This window comes from the organism of the source record quoted next, unplaced genomic scaffold (genome assembly GCF_019419815.1).
Source record: "Pyrus x bretschneideri cultivar Hongxiangsu unplaced genomic scaffold, Pyrus_bretschneideri_v1 Contig80, whole genome shotgun sequence".
Taxonomy (NCBI): Eukaryota; Viridiplantae; Streptophyta; class Magnoliopsida; order Rosales; family Rosaceae; genus Pyrus; species Pyrus x bretschneideri.
This window is the reverse complement of record NW_025999821.1, coordinates 674,170-695,535: the sequence shown is the minus strand read 5'-3', so window position 1 is coordinate 695,535 and position 21,366 is coordinate 674,170.

The window sequence follows — 21,366 nt, the reverse complement described above, 5'->3', positions numbered from 1 at the left end:
TTGAAATGATAATTTGATTGACAACTTTATCCTTGTGTAAATGATCTTTAAGGACCTAAAGACTAACCAATCATATCTTACCACATCATTAGTTATTTTGACCAAAAAAAACCCAAAATATCATAAATGAGAAAAAGAAAAAGGAAAAAACCTAAAATCCGATCGCATTTGGTGTTTTGGAGCAACACCAGCCACATTTGGTGTTTTGGAGCAACACCAGCCAAGTTCCCTTTAAAAATTCACAAACCAATAATCCAAACAAACATCAGCAACATTTTTCAAATGAACCAAGAACACAAAACAAACAATAACGATTCCGAACCCAACCATTAAAAATAATATATATATATATATATGTGTATATATATATATATATAAAACAATTTTACAAGATTGGGAAAAAAATCAATGGAATTGATTCAATGACAACACCGTTTCGAACTTGAACTTCTTGAATCAGGCATCGCAGCGATGACCCACGTGAAAATGATGAAGGTATTGTCACAAATTATGATCGTCTCTGAGATTTTAGGGACCCTATGCGATTTTTGTAAAAGAAACCCTCCTTAAGATAGTTTTAAGTTTTTAAAAAAAGTATGACAATGTATTGATACTAGAAATGTAACATCCCACATCGCCCAGGGGAGTGATCCTTAAATGCATATCCCATCCCTACCTAGCACGAGGCCTTTTGGGAGCTCACTGGCTTCGGGTTCCGTAGGAACTCCGAAGTTAAGCAAGAAGGGGGCTAGAGCAATTCCATGATGGGTGACCCACTGGGAAGTTGCTCGTGAGTTCCCAAAAACAAAACCGTGAGGGAATGGTAAGCCCAAAGCGGACAATATCGTGCTACGGTGGTGGAGCGGGCCCGGGAAGTGATCCGCCCCGGGCCGGGATGTGACAATTTGGTATCAGAGCCTAACCCTGGTCGTGAGTGTGCCGACGAGGAAGTCGGGCCCCTAAGGGAGGTGGATTGTAACATCCCACATCGCCCAGGGGAGTGATCCTTAAATGTATATCCTATCCCTACCTAGCACAAGGCCTTTTGGGAGCTCACTGGCTTCAGGTTCCATAAGAACTCCGAAGTTAAGCGAGAAGGGGGCTAGAGCAATCCCATGATGATGGGACGGTAAACTTATGATTGTTGTTTTTACCCTATCACTTATCTATGTAAACGAAAACCCTTGACTAACCACCTCTCGATCACTTCCATAGGTGATGCGAGAATTATACGCACACAATTTAAACCCTCTTTTTGTCAATTGTAGTGAAGAATGTAAGTAGGGATCGTTCTTAACCGGGGATTAGGAGGGATTGCAAAATCACTTGGAAACTGACTCAAAAACGTAAAATAAAGTTTGAAACACTAAACTAGACTCAAAGAATGCAAAACTAAACAATAAAAACACTCAAACAAATCAAAAGACTCAAAACAGCCCCAAAACACTCAAAACTGCCTTAAAATCACTTTCTGGGCAGTTTTGAGCACTTTGGTAACTTTGGACGAAATTGAGTAATAGAATGAATCAAAATGCTTAAAAACACAAACTAAGATACTTTCTAACTAAAATGACTTAACAAAGAAAAGGGGGATTGGTTTTGGATGAAATTGAAAACAAAACAAATACTTGGGAACAAAATAGATTGTAAAACGAAGAATGATGAGAAACTAGTTAGTGGGTTCCTTATCCACACATGAACATATGCATATAATCGAATCCACAGGGACTAATTGGACCTATATAATTACTTGTTTTGCAAGAACTCTTTACTAGAGAAATAAAACTAATCAATGTAGGCAGATTTGTTGTTGTAACTTAAAAGCATAAGGAAATGAAGTAAACACAAATAAATGAATCAACAACTAATAAAATGAGATAGTATCAATGGAGATGAAGCTAGGGATTCCGATTTCACCATTACAAGTCAATTCCATGAAAGTTAAGTCAAAACGTATTCAACTCTCCAATCTGCAACTAGGGTTCGTTTTACTTATTTATGATCATCCATTTGATGTGTGGTTGTGATCAAGTACTCCTAATATGCAACCTAGTTGTGATGTTCAACTTAGATTAGCAAGTAAGAATCCATTAAGAACAAGAAAACTTCAATGAATCAAAGAAATCACATGGTAGGATGTATGCATAGCAGTTTCTTCATTCATTCACATGTCTACCAAGATTAAGCATGATGTGTACTATAACCTTGATCAAATAATTCATAAGCAGCCCTAATGGTGATCAAACATTAAGATTAACAAACAAATTAAACTATAAAATCAGTGAATGAAACAAGAACACAGATTGGTGAATCAAATACTTTAACTTAATAACATGGAATAGTTTTGCAAGGCTACATCGAAACCACCCCTAGCCAAAGGGGGATTTAGTTCTTTATAACATTGAAATCAAAGAAACACCTAAACATTCCAACAACTCAAACATGAATTGTATGAACGTTTAAGCACTCTTTTCTTCCATTCCTCAATCATACAAAACAAAGAGAATTGAATTTAAACATTGAAATCAAAGAAACACCTAAACATTCCAACAACTCAAACTTGAATTGTATGAACGTTTAGGCCCTCTTCTCTTCCTCTTCTCTTCCTCTTCGTTGTAGCATAAGGTTTAGGGATAGTTGGTTGGGGGGATGGAAGTATGGTGTTTGGATTGTAAGGGAGAGCACGGCAAGGGTGGTTTGATGTCTACATTCTGAAATGGAAGAAGTGTGTGACTGAAATGTGTATGAATGAGAGTGAATGAGAATGAATGCAATGGATGCTTATTTATAGGTAAAATGGGGGGGACATGACAGCTAGGAGGAGGAATATATGCATGTGCAAAGCTGGAAATGCAAGCAGAAAATGGAAGGGAATGCATGTGCATGGCAATGATGGTGTTTTCTTGTGGTGAATCTGAAATGGGAGAGCATGTGGATTAAAGGGGTAATGATGATGAATGCATGTGAATTATTTATGAAGGGAATGCATGTGCTTTGACAGAAATGAAAGGAGAATGTGCACGGCATAGGAGAATTTCTGGAATGTTGAATGTGCATGTGAATTAAAGCTAGAGTGATGATGATGAATGCATGTGGAATGGCTGAAATGAATGATTATGGATGCATGTGCAATGTTTTAAAGGATGGAATGCATGTGAATATGATGGAAGATTTGTGTGGATGATATGTTTAGGGTCTTGTAAGGGTGGAAATGCATGTGGAGTGCATGATTGTTTATGATGATATGGATGGTTCTTTGCATGGCTTTTGAAGTGATTGTGGGCTTTGGAATTGGAAGGAAATGCATGGCCTTGGGGTTGGTTTAAGAGAGAATGGGCTAGGCCCTTTGTTTTATGTCCAAAATGAATACAAGGCCTTCAAATTCGTCCAACACTTTGGCTCCAATCATATGCTATCCATTCCAAGCCCAATTTTGCTCCAAAATGCATCTTTTTGCTTCCTTACCCATATGAACCTAAAAACACACGAAAATGGCTTAAACTACTAAAACAACTATGAATTAACAACATAGATGCACGAAAACAAGCTAAGTAAGTCGCCTAAATATGCTCCTATCAATAGGTAGACTTTAGAATCGAAATGCGGGATGGTATCTCACTGTTAGATTGTTATGAGTGTCGAGGAAACTGTGAAGACCTTTTAGTTCGTGTCGTAGAGTTGGTTAGTAGTACTGTAAATTTGAGGACGTATACTTTTGGCGTCATATCTCAAAAAATCTTACCGCGGATACCACCACATTGTTAAGTTGGTATGGCAACATGACGGAGTATTGCTTTTATTTTCACGATTAGAACCGTTTGAAACGAACCATCTTATTCATTAACCTAAAGTCAACAGTCATTACCTTATTTCGAAGGCTAGATGACACTTCTCTAGGGAGATTTTGATGATGCATGGTGATTATCGATTGATGTGATAAGTCAATTCGGATTCAGACTTTCTTAGTATTGATGGATATTTTTGAGGGTATGATTCTTACCCACATTACTGTACCTTACTTATGCTCTGACATCGCGCGTGAAATGGGTTCGCTCCCACTCGTAGCGCACTCTGGTATTTAGACACTTTTGGATTCAAATTCATTCACTTTTTATACACTATCACATTTTATGGCTTCGTCACCTTCCAAGTGTCGGCCAGCACAGCTCGATTCAGGGTCCAAGTGGACTTTCTGGGTCGGGGTGTGTCAGTTTGGTATCAGAGCCTAACCTTGGTCGCGAGTGTGCCGACGAGGACGTCGGGCCCCTAAGGGGGGTGGATTGTAACATCCCACATCGCCCAGGGGAGTGATCCTTAAATGTATATCCCATCCCTACCTAGCACGAGGCCTTTTGGGAGCTCACTGGCTTCGGGTTCCGTAGGAACTCCGAAGTTAAGCGAGAAGGGGGCTAGAGCAATCACATGATGGGTGACCTGAAGGAAGATTTGTGAAAAACATGTTCATTTAAGCAACATCAATAGCATGCAATTAACAATTAAAGGTGGAATCATGCTTGTATGCACTTAAAACAAAACATTTACCCATGAAATTCAAAGCCTAGTAGATAGGTGAACCAAGACTCAACTCAAAACAAAGTGAGTTGAGAAATCAATACCTTTGTAGATTCCTCTTTGCATAAGCAAAGGCTAATCACCCAAAGAGAGGGCCTTCATTCCTTGCATCTTAGATCCATGGATTTGGATGGATGAAAAGGTTTCTCCAAGTTCCCAAAATTGAGAACCTCTAATGATTCATCACCAAGGCATAATGAAGAAGAAATGAGTGACCTTGGAGGAGTTTGATTGCTAGATGATCCCTCCAAGGTGGCCTAAATTTTAGAGAGAAAGGAGAGCTTGTGTTCTCATCCTTTCCCCAAAAATTACCATATGTAAATTTTAGGCTATAAAGTCCTTTATATAATCCCTTCAAATAAGTGACCTAATGGACCAAAAGCCCTATGCTTCTAACATGGCAAGCCTATAGGATTTATTGGGCTTTCAAGCCCTTTGTTTATTCAAGTTGTCATACAACTTGAGTTAATGGGCTTGACATTCAAATCCCATTGGGCCTTGCGGCCCAAAACTAACCCGAGGTCTTTAACGAACTTATTCGTTTGATTAATTAACATATTAATTAATCCTAGCCTTAGATAAATAATTAAACCATTTAATTATTCTTACTCATCTCCGTTGTTTCTTCAAACTCTACCTTACTCGATGAACGATCCATTAGGTTCCTTTTAGCGAGGCAGTGGGCAATTAAAACTCTTTCTAATCGATTGTGAATTGAAACTTATTTCAATTCTCCCGTTAGTGATAATACACTTTTAGGGCTTCCACAAACCATGGTTGACGCCTAGCAGCATGTCATGGTTACCCAAGCTAATCAGAAGAGGTGGAGAACCTATTCAGTTTTAGGATTACAAATGCAATACGGTCTTTCTCTAATACAATACTCTTGACCACATTGTTTGGTTTGATAGTTTATTCATGTCTACTATCCAATGTAAGTCTTGTGCTTATATGATTACCTTGAATGTGATTTGGAACACATTCCTAAATCTCATTCATACTTTGGCCAAAGATTCTTAATCATATCATAGAGTATTCTCCCTCAAACAGTTTGAAGGTTAGAGATCCCTTGTTGCGCATTCACTTGCCTCCATGGCTAAGTGGCTTAACCCCAACGATGCCATGGACACCCTCCTGATGGAGTGACTTTGACATAATCAAAGATTAAGGACCTAACCACAAGACAACTGTGATGCCTCAGGTCAAAAGACTAATTTGCATTATCCCAACCATGAGTTCTCATGTGACATGAATATGAGAACTCTTCGTTGATCGTGTTCAGTGAACTCATTCTCTATTGAGCACCTACGTACTTGTCTTGATGTCACACACACCAATGACTCGAGACTAGTCACTCTCCCTGAGAGAAGACATAGCACGTACTGATCTTAACGGACTGTCAATGCCCAATTGACAATCCTATGATCAGGAACGTTTAGGATGTGTCAACGAAAGAATGGTCTCATGAATCTAACTTCTTTAGATCGCATTCTTCCAATCACATATTCCTTGGACTTATCGTTTAAGCATATAACATTTATATGAGACGGCTCAAACAATAATGTTTGCCCTTAATATTAAACTAGATTAGTTTAACATGTGAAATGTCCATAAAGTATCATCATATGATTGGTTTTAGGGCACATTTCCAACATGACCCACTGGGAAGTTGCTCGTTAGTTCCCAAAAACAAAACCGTGACGGAATTGTTGGAAATGTGCCCTAAAACCAATCATATGATGATACTTTATGGACATTTCACATGTTAAACTAATCTAGTTTAATATTAAGGGCAAACATGATTGTTTGAGCCGTCTCATATAAATGTTATATGCTTAAACGATAAGTCCAAGGAATATGTGATTGGAAGAATGCGATCTAAAGAAGTTAGATTCATGAGACCATTCTTTCGTTGACACATCCTAAACGTTCCTGATCATAGGATTGTCAATTGGGCATTGACAGTCCGTTAAGATCAATACGTGCTATGTCTTCTCTCAGGGAGAGTGACTAGTCTCGAGTCATTGGTGTGTGTGACATCAAGACAAGTACGTAGGTGCTCAATAGAGAATGAGTTCACTGAACACGATCAACGAAGAGTTCTCATATTCATGTCACATGAGAACTCATGGTTGGGATAATGCAAATTAGTCTTTTGACCTGAGGCATCACAGTTGTCTTGTGGTTAGGTCCTTAATCTTTGATTATGTCAAAGTCACTCCATCAGGAGGGTGTCCATGGCATCGTTGGGGTTAAGCCACTTAGCCATGGAGGTAAGTGAATGCGCAACAAGGGATCTCTAACCTTCAAACTGTTTGAGGGAGAATACTCTATGATATGATTAAGAATCTTTGGCCAAAGTATGAATGAGATTTAGGAATGTGTTCCAAATCACATTCAAGGTAATCATATAAGCACAAGACTCACATTGGATAGTAGACATGAATAAACTATCAAACCAAACAATGTGGTCAAGAGTATTGTATTAGAGAAAGACCGTATTGCATTTGTAATCCTAAAACTGAATAGGTTCTCCACCTCTTCTGATTAGCTTGGGTAACCATGACATGCTGCTAGGCGTCAACCATGGTTTGTGGAAGCCCTAAAAGTGTATTATCACTAACGGGAGAATTGAAAGGAAGTTTCAATTCACAATCGATTAGAAAGAGTTTTAATCGCCCACTGCCTCGCTAAAAAGAACCTAATGGATCGTTCACCGAGTAAGGTAGAGTTTGAAGAAACAACGGAGATGAGTAAGAATAATTAAATGGTTTAATTATTTATCTAAGGCTAGGATTAATTAATATGTTAATTAATCAAACGAATAAGTTCGTTAAAGACCTCGGGTTAGTTTTGGGCCGTAAGGCCCAATGGGATTTGAATGTCAAGCCCATTAACTCAAGTTGTATGACAACTTGAATAAACAAAGGGCTTGAAAGCCCAATAAACCCTATAGGCTTGCCATGTTAGAAGAATAGGGCTTTTGGTCCATTAGGTCACTTATTTGAAGGGACTATATAAAGGACTTTATAGCCTAAAATTTAAAAATGGTAATTTTTGGGGAAAGGATGAGAACACAAGCTCTCCTTTCTCTCTAAAATTTCGGCCAACCTTGGAGGGATCATCTAGCAATCAAACTCCTCCAAGGTCACTCATTTCTTCTTCATTATGCCTTGGTGATGAATCCTTAGAGGTTCTCAATTTTGGGAACTTTGGAGAAACCTTTTCAACCATCCAAATCCATGGATCTAAGATGCAAGGAATGAAGGCCCTCTCTTTGGGTGATTAGCCTTTGCTTATGCAAAGAGGAATCTACAAAGGTATTGATTTCTCAACTCACTTTGTTTTGAGTTGAGTCTTGGTTCACCTATCTACTAGGCTTTGAATTTCATGGGTAAATGTTTTGTTTTTAAGTGCATACAAGCATGATTCCGCCTTTAATTGTTAATTGCATGCTATTGATGTTGCTTAAATGAACATGTTTTTCACAAATATTCCTTCAAGTGGTATCAAAGAGCCTAAGTCTAGTAGTTGGTGAATCCTTTTGGGTTTTGTAGTTCATAGTTTGTGATTTGAATGTTGTAATTGTTACAAGCTTTATTCTTGCTTCTTTGAATGTAAATTTTGTTAGAAAATTTGCCATCTCAAATGTTGTAGATGTAGTTCATATGGAGCTAAAATTTGGTGCCATGTTTTTGGGGAAATTCGGCCAAATCCAAAGGGTGGATTTTTGGGTTCTTGTTTGACTTGTTAAAAGTGTTTTAAAGTGACTTTTGGAACCCCTATGTACCCTAGTATGGTTGTATGTTATTTCCCTTAAGTTTGAGTGGTTTTGGTATGTTTTTGGGTGAAGAATGTTCATGGAGCTCTTATGGGTTTTCATGAATGTTCTTCATTGTTCTTGATATGTTCTTGCCAAGAACAAAAGGTTTGGTGTTTTGATTTATTTCATAAAGTTTTTGTTTTGAAATATTTCTTATGTTTAAATATATTAGATATTTATTTTGAAAAATTAAAGAAATTTTAGTGGGTTGGTGTGTAATGATTTATTCCATTACACACACCCACTTACAAAAAACTTTGAAATTTTTATACACTTTGTTTCAAAGTGGCCGGCCACCCTACTCAATTAGGGTCCTTGTGGGGCTTTTATGCAATTATATAAAGTTTTGATACTTTTGTGTATTTGCATTTTGACCCAAAAGTTTACGTTTTTACGTAAAGGTCCAAAATCACTAAAAGGACAAATTGTTTTGCTCCTTTAATGAAGTTTTATTTTTATGGAAATTTTTGGGTTCTAGTTGTAATTACATGAAGTAGTGGACTTTTGTGTTTTTACAAAGTGACCCCAAAAGTTTAAGTTTTTGCAAAATAGCCCAAAAGTTGAGGTTAATTGCACTATGGCCCAAACAAGTTGAGGTCATAGCATTTTGGCCCAAATTAGGTAGAGAACAAAATTGTTTTGTCTCTTTAAATGAGAATTGGATTTTCATTTCATTTAGCTCCATTTAAATCAATTCTATGGATACAAAAACCAAATGAAAATGTTGCATTCAAGTTTAATTAGTTAAAGCGTTAATTAATTAAAGAAAGGGTGATTATGAACCTTAGCCTACGATAATTGAGCTATGTGAAAGGCCGTTTCAAATTTGTTTGAACCATGGGAATGTGTAGATTAAATTTTGGTTGTAATTTGATATGATCAATTGTTGTAAAAGAGCATAAGCTCTTCTTTACTTTAAAGTAATTTGATTTGATCAATTGTTGTAAAAGAGCATAAGCTCTTATTTACTTTGAAGTACTCCTTTCTTGTTTTATTCGATATGCATGAAATTGGAGTAGTTGGGTCCAACGCCCAATAAGACAACACGCCTTAATGTAATTAAACGCGTAACTAAAATCAATCTCCATCCCTAGACCGAGATTCAACACTAGGCTCGTGTTGAATCGAATCAAAGGTTCATAGTCATCCTAAGGCCCTAAGGCAACTATATAGTCCATCAATGAATGCAAATCTTATGTTAGTAGTACCATATAGTCTTGCTTTAAAAACCGTTTTAAAAGCATAGTGGGAGTATTATGTACTACTAAATCAATCATATGGACCAATAGTTGTAATAGGACCAAAATGTTTTAATTGGATTAAAATGTATGTTTATATGTGATGAGACCTAAAAACCCTCAACCAAATCAATATTAAGTTGATAAGCGAGAGATGCTTTGAATATCTCTTCGTAGGCCTTCCACCGTGGTGGGCTCCAATCATTTGTGACTTGTACACCGGCTTCACCCTATCATGGGGGAGTACAAAGTGCATGCTTACACTCAGGAGGAGTCTATACGCATATGATGAGGTGAGTGTAGGCAACGAGGATGGCCAATATCATATCATTGTGAGGCTATTCTTGAACCCCTTCATGAACTAAGCATGGTGGGAATAACTTAACTAAGTGCAATGGCGCCGATATCATATCATTGTGAGGCAACATTCTCTAGAGGCCAAATAAGATGGGTACTTGCAAGAGATGCAAATGAGTAAGCGTACTCTCTCATTATTATTAATGCTAGCCGATATCGTATCATCGTGAGGTGGGCTTGGTAATAGTGAGCCTCCCATACCCTACTAAGAGTTTCCTCCAAAACTCTCGAATTCCGATGAGGGATATGGAATTTGCCAAAAATAGTGGGTGGTGCTATTTGATTTAAAGACCCGAATCAAATGGCTTAAAATCAATCAATTTATATTCGTTATGTATTTGTTTACCAATATATTTGCAAACGCTATCCAAAACTTGACAAAGAAAAGCCGAATGCTTTAATATTCCGGACTTAGTTCTACAATCCCATAGATTGTCTTTAATGGCTTGTAGATGTAACTAAGTAGTCTCATCCTCACAATCTTCCTATTGATAATGTATCATTGGAAGAATATGTTAGATAAGTCTAACATGAGAAGGACAACACTTTTAAATGTCATAATTCTTCAAATACAAATTGTTGTATGAAGAAATAAGAGTTGCTTTGAACAACCCTTAATCAACACAAACTTTAGTGCTTGTCTCTTTGTTACACGAACAAGGAACTTGAGAAGTAAGCACAAGGGCATGGACACTTTATGCGCCATGATTCTTCACTTACAAATTGTTGTATGAAGAAATGAGAGTTGCCTTGAACAACTCTTGAAAGTTTGTTATTATATTTAGAACATAATGGTTGGTTGACAAAAATAGTCCATTTAAATGGACTTATGATGATTTTGAATCATTGAGTGTTGAAGTGTTAAACCACTTAACGAGACGGAAACTAGGCAAGGACTTCACCTTTGTGTCCCTATCCTAATGGTTCACTAAGTTTATTGTAAACTATATAGTGAACAATAACCGCACGCTCTCCAAATCGTTTGATGTGTATAACACATTTGAAATGAGTTTCAAGAGAGATAGTGGGAGTTTAGGGACCATGACTATTGTAATCAAAAGGGAAGTCAAATGAAGAAGGCAAAATAACTCCAAGGGAACAAACTTTCTTTATGAAAGGATGGACATTAGAAGGGGTATTTGCAAGAAATGTCTTGCAAGTGTCAAGAACACACCTTTTGAAGGTATCGTAAAATGTTCTTGAAAAATTCATAACAGTTGGTTCTTCTACTTGAATGCATGATTCTGTATTAGTAACTATGTTTTACAATTGTTGTAAAAGTGTGCTAATAAGAAGTAGAAGATTAATGAGAGAAGAGAAAGTACTTCACAATCCAAACGTGAATCGAATATAGATCTCTGCGAAAGTGGATTGTACTTACTTCCTTATATGAACTACCAAAGAAATTGGAAAATACTAAAGATTGTCTTTACATATCAATTTTAAGGAACTTAAATCCGTCACTATAGTAGAGATGGATGAATGTTTTGTTTGACAAAACATTGTTCTTTATTAATCAATAATTAGATTATTGTAATTTAATTGGTTGTCTCTATAGTAGAGATGATGTGGTAGTTTAACTGTTTACAATACGATGATGCTTAAAACCCAAAAGGTTGCAAGGGAGTGACTAATCCCAACTGAGTTGTGACACCTCTAAAACATAAGTTACGAGTTGGTCATAGATGGATGCTTTGGATCGTTAGATCCGGATCCAATACCTTCTTGTTAAAATTGTATAGAGGCGAAATGTTCGAATCTTTATTCTTTTGGAAAGAAGAAAGAATCACAAAGTTGTTGAGGTTAATTCACTTAGATGTTAGTGGCACTTATCCACAACATAATACTACTCATGTTGTATGACATTCACCGAAGATCACTCTCGGTTGGACTATAGTTTATTTTGAATAAACACAAGTCCGAATACTTTGCAAAAGGTTTCAAAGAATTCAAGAAATGTAAGTAGATGAGTGAGACGTCTAAAGTATTTACCTCCTTAGATTTGATCCAAGGTAAAAGTAACACTTTAGATTAATTTCCTTGAAAAATATCAAGGAAAGTAGCATCGTAAGATAATGAATTTCTCCATTAGGAGAAGAATGAACATGAATAAGATTTAGTTCGTTGGACATTATCAATTACCCATATATATATATGATATATACTTCTAAGACAACCTAGTTCCTATACCACAAGCTCCAAGGTTTATAAACCGTCTTAGTTGAATGGTTTGGATATAATATGGGTTTCCGAAACCATTATTAAGATAGTCTTGATAATATATGTCTAAAACAATAAATCACAAGACAGGTTAGTTGTAGAGATCCATCCATCATGGATCTTAGCAAGCTCGTAGGAGCTATAAGCGTCTTATGAGAAAAGATCAATTGTTTGATTTCTCATAAAGATGTAAATGAATCTTTTGTTTACTAGGTTTACAAAAGATTAGTGGGAGTTGATCATATTCCTAAATTTGAATATATATACATGATATATATTAATTTTGAAAATGAAAGGAATTCTTCATCGTTAAAGTTATGACTTTAAACATTCTATAATGATAGAATGTATATGGGAGACATAGTCTATATACATGGGATGAAAATCTATAATGATAGATTTCAAGATATAATTGGATTATATCAATCCCAAAAATAGACAATGAGATGCTAGGAAGTTTCTCATATGATGATAAACTTCAATTAGAATGACAATTCTAGTGAGACTAGGAAGTTGTTCTTCTCAAAGGGAATGTACCCTTTGACTCCCAAAGAAATAATGCGTAAATAGAATCCTTTATGCATACGCAGAAAGGTGATTTATGTATTTCATATTGTATGAAAACATTGATATAAGTTGTACCTAGAACGGTACAAGATGATATCAGTGCAAGCCCAGGATCAGAACCATGGCAACTGTCAAGTGAATCTTTAGATATTTAAGAAATACTAAGGATGGATTCCTCAAGAATGAGGAAGAATTAGAGTAACGTAATGGAAGCGTAAATGTATTAGATTATGAATCTAATCCATCATAGAATATCTCTTCATTATGAATGAAGTGATAATGAGATATCTCTTTATTATGACTAAAGAGATATTTGGGTGGAAACGTTAAAAGTAATGACTTTAATGTGTTCCATCATGTATGCAAAATATATTGCCATATAGAAGCTTACAACATTGTTGTTTGGATGGGAAAGTTCATTCATGAACTCTCCATTCGGTTCCAACCATAAAGTGTATGACACTAATGGGGCGATAGCTCAAGCCAGGGAATCAAGGTTTCATCAAGGTCTGAACTCAAATGAAAGACTGAACCACATGATTGAGAATCATGTATAATGGTGACGTCATTATTCTCAAGGTTGCTTCTATGGATAACATATAGATATCCATTGTCTAGGCCTACTACTCAGCCATTTATGAAATGACTACAGAAGAGGTATCATCACTGATGACTAAGCTGATTGGCTCTAGTGCAAGTGGGAGATTGTTGGAAATGTGCCCTAAAACCAATCATATGACGATACTTTATGGACATTTCACATGTTAAACTAATCTAGTTTAATATTAAGGGCAAACATTATTGTTTGAGCCGTCTCATATAAATGTTATATGCTTAAACGATAAGTTCAAGGAATATGTGATTGGAAGAATGCGATCTAAAGAAGTTAGATTCATGAGACCATTCTTTCGTTGACACATCCTAAACGTTCCTGATCATAGGATTGTCAATTGGGCATTGACAGTCCGTTAAGATCAGTACGTGCTATGTCTTCTCTCAGGGAGAGTGACTAGTCTCGAGTCATTGGTGTGTGTGACATCAAGACAAGTACGTAGGTGCTCAATAGAGAATGAGTTCACTGAACACGATCAACAAAGAGTTCTCATATTCATGTCACATGAGAACTCATGGTTGGGATAATGCAAATTAGTCTTTTGACCTGAGGCATCACAGTTGTCTTGTGGTTAGGTCCTTAATCTTTGATTATGTCAAAGTCACTCCATCAGGAGGGTGTCCATGGCATCGTTGGGGTTAAGCCACTTAGCCATGGAGGTAAGTGAATGCGCAACAAGGGATCTCTAACCTTCAAACTGTTTGAGGGAGAATACTCTATGATATGATTAAGAATCTTTGGCCAAAGTATGAATGAGATTTAGGAATGTGTTCCAAATCACATTCAAGGTAATCATATAAGCACAAGACTCACATTGGATAGTAGACATGAATAAACTATCAAACCAAACAATGTGGTCAAGAGTATTGTATTAGAGAAAGACCGTATTGCATTTGTAATCCTAAAACTGAATAGGTTCTCCACCTCTTCTGATTAGCTTGGGTAACCATGACATGCTGCTAGGCGTCAACCATGGTTTGTGGAAGCCCTAAAAGTGTATTATCACTAACGGGAGACTTGAAAGTAAGTTTCAATTCACAATCGATTAGAAAGAGTTTTAATCGCCCACTGCCTCGCTAAAAAGAACCTAATGGATCGTTCACCGAGTAAGGTAGAGTTTGAAGAAACAACGGAGATGAGTAAGAATAATTAAATGGTTTAATTATTTATCTAAGGCTAGGATTAATTAATATGTTAATTAATCAAACGAATAAGTTCGTTAAAGACCTCGGGTTAGTTTTGGGCCGCAAGGCCCAATTGGATTTGAATGTCAAGCCCATTAACTCAAGTTGTATGACAACTTGAATAAACAAAGGGCTTGAAAGCCCAATAAACCCTATAGGCTTGCCATGTTAGAAGAATAGGGCTTTTGGTCCATTAGGTCACTTATTTGAAGGGACTATATAAAGGACTTTATAGCCTAAAATTTAAAAATGGTAATTTTGGGGAAAGGATGAGAACACAAGCTCTCCTTTCTCTCTAAAATTTCGACCAACCTTGGAGGGATCATCTAGCAATCAAACTCCTCCAAGGTCACTCATTTCTTCTTCATTATGCCTTGGTGATGAATCATTAGAGGTTCTCAATTTTGGGAACTTTGGAGAAACCTTTTCATCCATCCAAATCCATGGATCTAAGATGCAAGGAATGAAGGCCCTCTCTTTGGATGATTAGCCTTTGATTATGCAAAGAGGAATCTACAAAGGTATTGATTTCTCAACTCACTTTGTTTTGAGTTGAGTCTTGGTTCACCTATCTACTAGGCTTTGAATTTCATGGGTAAATGTTTTGTTTTTAAGTGCATACAAGCATGATTCCGCCTTTAATTGTTAATTGCATGCTATTGATGTTGCTTAAATGAACATGTTTTTCACAAATATTCCTTCAGGAATGGTAAGCCCAAAGCGGACAATGTCGTGCTATGGTGGTGGAGCATGCCCGGGAAGTGATCCGCCCCGGGCGGGGATGTGACAAGAAAACATTCACTTAAATCAAAACAAAACCACTTAGTATTACGGTCTAGTAGTATTCCTCTTCATTTGTAAGTGAGAGTTCTTAGGTTCAATTCTCATCAAAGACAAATTTGAACCACATTATTATTAGCTCATTGTAAGGCTTAGTCCACTCCCCCACTCAGTTAATGTAGATAATATCGTTTGTTAAAAATAAAAAAAAATAAAAAAAAATCAAAACAAACTTTAGCACTCATTGATTGCATGTTTACAAATGACTTTAATGATAAATAAAAAGAGAAACAATTACAAATATAACATTCACTAAATAATCAAAAGCAATTTTATCTTAAACAACCAAACATGGAAAAAAAAAAAAAACTTCAAACCTCTAACTTTAAAGTTTCACTTAAAAATATAACATTGTTATATAATAAAATTAAGAAACTATCGTTATTTAGGATGTTATTATTGACACTTAAAATATCTCATTGTACTCCAAGATTTTATATATAATTAAGTGTTTTGAGTTAGTTTTAAGTCGAGTCTAAATTAGTGTTTTAAGTCTTAATTGTGTTGATTAGCAACCCTAGTTAATCCTCAGTCTAGAACGATCCCTACTTGCATATATACTACAATTGTCACAAATAGGGTTTAATTTGTGTGTCAAGTTAATTTTCACATCACATGTGCTATCCATTCCAAACCCAAAACTGCTCCAAAATGCTCCAAATTGCACTTTCTTGCTACTTTAGCCCTTTGGATCTACAAACACACGAAAATAGCTTAAAATATTAAAATAACTAGGAACTAATAATATAAATGCAAGAAAACAAGCTAATTAAAATGCAAGAAAACAAGATAATTAAGTCGCACAAATATGCTCCTATCAAAGTGAATTTGAATAAAAAGAATCATTATAGCGCATGTTTGAACCATGATTAATGTACATAGTCATCCAATTTTAAGTCAAATTAACAAATTTAAACTTAGAATAAAAAACCCAAACAAGAACTCGAAATCAAAATCATTATGTACTCAAACTATCTCAAAGAACCAAATCATTCATGACAATTATACACCTTAAAAAAACAAACCTACACATATTGATTGTGTTTTACTGATCTTATGTAATTTTCAGTTGAGTTTCTCAAAGAGGTGCATTCAATTAGTAGTTTAAATCTCCAGCACATATCTAGATTTTGGTTGGAAAATCGAGACCTCCCGCGTAGAAAAAAAACTTTACTACAAAATCCCATTACCAGTACCAAGTTGAGAGAAAGATGAGAGAGAGAGAGTCAGAGTCATAGATCTGATGATTTGGAAGAAAAAGTTTGAAAAGGTTAGAAAAATATAGATGGAAAATCAAGACCTCCCGCGTAGAAAAAAACTTTACTACAAAATCCCATTACCAGTACCAAGTTGAGAGAAAGATGAGAGAGAGAGAGAGAGAGTCAGAGTCATAGATCTGATGATTTGGAAGAAAAAGTTTGAAAAGGTTAGAAAAATATAGATCTGATGATTCGGAAGAAAAAGTTTGAAAAGGTTAGAAATTTTTTACTGTTTTTTTCACAGACTTTCAGAGAGAGTGGACATTAAAATATTTAGTAAAAAAAATTTGAAGCTATTGTCAAATTTGACAACAAACTTCTTTGCTGTCATTTCATGTCATGCCACATAAAATTTAGCATTTCGGTGTGAAACAATAGTAACTATCTTTTTTTACTGTTATAACTTATGTGGACAATTTAACATCTCTTTGAAGATGCTCTTAGTCATTATTCATAATTTCATCAGATTAGGAAATACACCCACTGTCACACTTGGACAATTCCAACCGGAGGGAAAAAGATATTTCTGTCTTTTGGTTTTTTGTCCTTTTTAATTGTTAGGGGAAAAAGCAAATGAACCATCTTTATATTCAACTAATGTGACTACCCTAATAATGTAAAATTGCATTAATAAAACACATCATGACAACGCAATGTAAAGCAAACATAACTCTTAAAATTTGAATTTAACTAAGTTGGATAGAGTAGTGTGTTCTACTCTCTGCATTGGAATTTAAATTTCTCTCTCCATAAATTATAATTACGTAAATTTAGCATCTTTGTGCTCAGTTTCAAGTGCGAGTCAAACTCCTCTTATATTGCATGCATGCGTGACAAGAAAAAAAACATTCAATGTCTTTTTATGGACTTATAATAAAGAATAAAAATATCATGGAATAAATTGAATGTAATATCCAATCCCAAATTTTCTAGTTATTTCATTCTAGAAGTGTTTCATAGATTTAATTGAATATAGTTCGTTAAATTCTTCAGTTTTGAGAAAAACCCAATAAAAGGTTTTTTTTGTCATTTCCAATTTTTACTCAAGCTTTTTGGTCAACTCTTCAGTTGGTTAGATAAAGCTCGATCCCATGAGCACATAGCCTCAAACGGATCCCAATTCCGAGTTAGAATGAAGAAGTTAGAAGCTTTTAAAGTGAGGAGCATTTTGGTCATTTTGATCTTACTATAAATAGCGGGTTTCCACAAGTGGGAACCAAGATTTTGGAAAGTTTCCATTTTGGGAAACTGACCAGAACCCAAAAAACTTACAAACCCAAATTCAACCCCACTGGCCCACACGACTGCTTATTTTTCAACATCGATTCTCGCCAATTCCAACAAAATTTTTCAATGCCCCCACCACTATCTTGAAGCTCTCACTCTCCTCAACAAAACCCACTCAAGAACCGACCAATTTAACCATTGCATGTGGCGGTGCAAGGCCATGAAACCCAACGTTTTCGTGACAAGTCCAGCGACGTTTTCCCTTTTTCCTTTTGTCTGGTGAATCAACAAAGTGACGACTGACGCCACAATCTACCTTTTGTAGGTTATCATGCTAGGAGTAAATCCTGACCAACCCCGACTGCATTGGACCACCGTAGGTGGCGAATCGACACCGGGAAGTTTTAGACACCCACTATCTTTACAGTAGAAATTGACCGTCTTCCGTCCATTTTTAGACTTCGTGGCAGGTATAAAAGCTATTCCTCTTGTTGAGATTTACATTCTTGTAAATTTTGGTAGAATTTGGAGCTAGGGAAAAAATTAGGTCTGCGATCGCCGGAAACCACCACCCGTGGCGGCACGTGAGGAAAAATAAAATTTCATAGATTTTGGATAGCAAGATGTTCTCAATGACCTTAGCCCATATCCAAGGCCCGTTTGTTGAAATTTGATACGATAGTTCGATTATTCACTTTTTAGGATAATCGTTCAGTTGTACGATTTTTGTAATAGACGAAGATTCGATCGTTGAATCATCATAAATTTTTAGTATGTTGTTCTGGAAGCATATTGAGACCCTTACTTACAAATTAAAAATCCAATTTGTGGATCTTCCGCTTAGAATTACTATTGTTGTTGGCCCTACCATTAATATTTGACCGACAGTCGACATTTTATTCAACGTGTCCCAAATTATTCTAATGTGTCATTTATTTATAAAATGTTGTTGAGGCTTGATAGAGCTTAGTTGGCTTATCACAATGACGTGTCATTCCTGGTTGACATGCATTTCGATTCACATGCAAGTGGCACTTGGTCTCGTTTATGTACTAAGTTTCCTAAGTGGGGTATTGTGTACTGTATTAGGTTCCTTGGGGAGGTGTTGGTGAATCTGGAAATGTTGAAAGAACCTGGGTGAGAAACTTTAATATTATGTGATATGGTTATTACCATGAGCACTTCCTTGTTATATACTATGTGGATATAACATGGATTTACAAATGATGTGGAAATGTGTGCTACTATGATATGTTTACTTGATGGTTTTATCAAAAATATATCTATGCTATGTTTCAAATGATTTTGAAATATGATGGTGATAACTCATATATTTTATACATTTATATCATCCATTCCTAGTCTCTTTGTAATATTTTTGAGTTAAACTGGTTGCGTTTTACCCTCTTTTGTGTTAATGTGTAGTTAATTGTATTTTAGACTTCATTTTAGGGCAAATGAGGCAAAATAGTGCTGAAAGTGGAGAATTGAATAAGGATTTTGATATAGAGAGAAAAATCAAAAGTGTACAATTGAAGATGATGATGCATATGGCCCTTTAAGAGACCAATAACAGCAAAAAAAGTCTGAAATAAATGCTTCATTACTGGGATGTCTTGGCATTCTATAACAGCCTCTTTTACCTTATAAAACTTTTCCTTTCTGCCACTTTTTACACAAGCCCTCCCCTTGGGGACGCCCAAAACTCTCTCTCTTCTCTTTCTTTGGCCTTTCTTCTATAAACAAAACTCTATTTTCTCCTCACCATCTACTGCCACCAAAGAAACCATGTAGTTGCGCTATGCTTGAATGAGTTCCACTTCAGAATTGCTTTAGGGGTTTTCTTCTATGGATTTAATTTCACTCTTTTTGTTCTTCATATTTACATATTATGTGATCATGTTGTGTAATTAAGTTCATAGTTGGGGATTTTGATGTAGCCTTGCAAAACTACTATATGTTATTAAGTTAAAGCTTTCAATTCGTCAATCTATTTTCTTATTTCATTCACTGATTTTATAGTTTAATTTGTTTATTTATCTTAATGTTTGATCACCATTAGGTTTCCTATAGATTATTTAATCAAGGTTATAGTACACATCATGCTTAATCTTGGTGGAAATGTGAATGAATGGAGAAGGTGCTTTGAAGATTATTTAATCCAGGTTATAATACACATCCTGCCTTGTTATTTCTTTGGTTCTTTGAAGTTTTCTTGTTCTTAAAGAATTCTTAATTGGTAATCTAAGTTAAGCATCACAACTAGGTTACAGATTAGGAGTACTTGATCACAACCACACATCAAACGGATGATCATAAATAAGTAAAATGAACCCTAATTGCAGATTGGAGAGTTGAATACTTTTTGAGTTAATATACACGGTATTGGTTTGTAATGGTGAAATCGATGTCCCTAGTTCCATTCCCATTGTTTCTAAATCAACCTATCATTCATCTTTATCTTTCTTGCATTTTTAAGTTATTTTAGTTTTCAATTCAAAAAATCAAATCCAACTTGTTATTTGCATTGTTTAATTAGGGTTCACATAAAGCTAGTAATGTGTAGAGGTCTAATCAGTCCTTGTGGTTCGACACCTCTACTTGTGCGATTATATTATCCTTATATTTGCACTTGGAAGGAAAACAATAGTGGGCTAGTAAAGGATTGTTAACCTAGTACATGAGGCGATGTGGCATCAAATCGGAATCTGCACCATGTAGCAATGCTACATGGATGGTCTTATCTGGTTAATCAACATTGGGGGACCATACTATTTGAAGGTTGCACCTGGTTCATTTGCATTGGGCAACCCTAAGACCGTGTCTGGTTAATCTACATTAGGCAATCTTCTCGTTATCTAGGTATGGTCATACGTATTTTAGGTGTGATCTCACCTAGTCAATTTGCATTGGGTGATTACCTCATATCACTGTTTGTATGAGTGACTATGCCTGGTTAATCTGCATTGGAAGGTCATATCCTATTCGGTTACCTATTGTAGGCCTTAGCCTATTGTTTCTCTATAGCCCTAGACCTAGCATGTTTTTACATATATGAAATAAGAGATTGAAGGCCTGTGTGGCTCAATTTAGAAACAAATGATTGAATCAAATAGTTTACATGATAGTGTTGCCTAAAATAGAATGTATTCAGATGTGACTCTATTCATACTCGTAACGAAGAGATGATATGATTAAAAAGATACCAATCTTGTGGAGCCAACAATAACCAAGAAAATTATGGAGGCGACACATGGACTTTTGGGGTTAAAAAGGCAAAATTACCCCTGAGGCACATCGGGACTCCCACGCGCATGCAACGGACAATAACAGCTCAATCGAGGTCAAAGGTGATCAAAATAGTATTCTTTTAAAACCTTCTCATCAATCTTCATCAAATCTTCACCCACAAGGTAACTCCCAATTATTCTTTTCAAATTGGGATTAATTGCCAAAATTAATTGAT